The 1,626-nt window shown below is 41.0% G+C and overlaps 1 non-coding gene across 1 annotated transcript; it reads left to right on the top strand.

Annotated features, from left to right (window-relative positions):
* Nucleotides 1-449: 449 nt before the first annotated feature.
* On the top strand, nucleotides 450-531 carry TRNAS-UGA (transfer RNA serine (anticodon UGA)). The gene has a single exon. It is a non-coding gene; the product is annotated as a tRNA-Ser (tRNA).
* Nucleotides 532-1,626: the final 1,095 nt, after the last annotated feature.

Genomic DNA, 1,626 nt, shown 5'->3' with positions numbered 1-1,626 from the left:
ACAAAAATTAACTGAGGATTACGTGAGTAAAACATCAGGTTTCTCTACGGCATTTGGTGAGACAAGTGGGCCTTCTTTTATCTTCCATTCAAGCAATCTTTGACGGACCCATTTATTATAGAGCTCTTCAAGGATTAAAGATAAGGTACTTACAAAGGAGTCACAAATACTCAGAGATGGTAGACTTCTGTAATATGGGTCGTAGACTAAAAGCAGCGCAAAAACAGAGTGCAACAGGGTCCAAAAAATTGAGTGCCACATGAGAGTTTGCATGCAAGCGTATCCTTTTACAGATCCAGAGATATACTCATGCAATTTTTGTTTTTAGGACAGAACGTGCATGATGAAAAAAACATTGTTTTTAAAAAGCGCATTGCAGAATATCAGTACTCTGATGTGGGACAACTTGAATACTTTCAAACAAAATATTTGCATGCAGCTTACAGTAAGTTGTTGTGGCCGAGTGGTTAAGGCGATGGACTTGAAATCCATTGGGGTCTCCCCGCGCAGGTTCGAATCCTGCCAACAACGAGAATCTTGTTATTATCGGCTACAATTTCAGAAGTTAACCTTTAGTATTTCTTCAATTTCAGTTTTATAAATAGGTGGCTTATTTTTGTGTCACTATTGCCTCTCCACATATTTATTATCGCTACCTCTATCATGTCTTTGCTACATCTCTCTTCCTACTTTAGCACTGGTGTAAACGCTTCAAATTATTATACCATTGCTCTCTCAATCATACCTGGGCATGCACTTGAAACTTACTTTACCAATAAAAGATGCAAAGAGAGAAATAGAACAAAAGTGCTGGCTGGATTTGGCAAACACACTTCATAAAACTGCATTTTCTTTTTTATTCTCCCCCGTGTTACATGCTTAACCTCTCCCTATGTAATTTCTCTTAATCTGCTGTCCCAGGAAGAGAATTTCATCTACAGGCTCTTTCTGTGTTTTTTTCCTTAGTCTTTCTTTCCCTTTTCTTAGCTGTGTAACTGTTCCTTTACACTCTCTATTTACGCGCCATTAATCTCATTTGAGCTCCTTGCTCCCGCTCCTGTTTTCTCCAACTCTCATACTGCCAGTTCTCTCTTTCTCTGTGGTTGGTGGCTAAAATCCAGAGCTTTCGAAGCCACGTGGTTTCTGCCTCTTGTTGTCAGACTTGAATTGGAAAAGGAACCATATTAACAAGCCTTTACCACTCACACACGGCGGAAGTTTATACTTTAATTCAGTGAGCTAAGAAAAGCGTGTTGTGGGTCCCCTACGAGCCATGGTGCTTGCTTCATCATGATTTGGAACCAGTCATTAGCCGCAGCTCTGCTAATGAGCCACTGAGGTCAGTTTCAATAATTACTCAAAAACATGACCTTGCAGCCCGCCCTCAACTGTGTATTTATATTACTTTACTGCTGTTCGTGTGATTAGCTGGGAGGAGCTCACGGCGGCATCCTCCCTATAAAAGTGTAGATGGATCACTCCTTAACTCTTTCTTGCTTCACATACAAATGGCTTGAAAGGTGCAGGGAAGATGCAGGTCTAATAGACAGAATCGAAGGTCTGTGCCAAGTGGGTTTCTCTGCATTGGTGTCCCATCACAGGCCCGCAAGTGTAATGTGTTATCTT

Source organism: Triturus cristatus, chromosome 12, assembly GCF_964204655.1.
Source record: "Triturus cristatus chromosome 12, aTriCri1.1, whole genome shotgun sequence".
NCBI lineage: Eukaryota > Metazoa > Chordata > Amphibia > Caudata > Salamandridae > Triturus > Triturus cristatus.
This window is presented reverse-complemented; position numbering and strand designations above follow the sequence as displayed.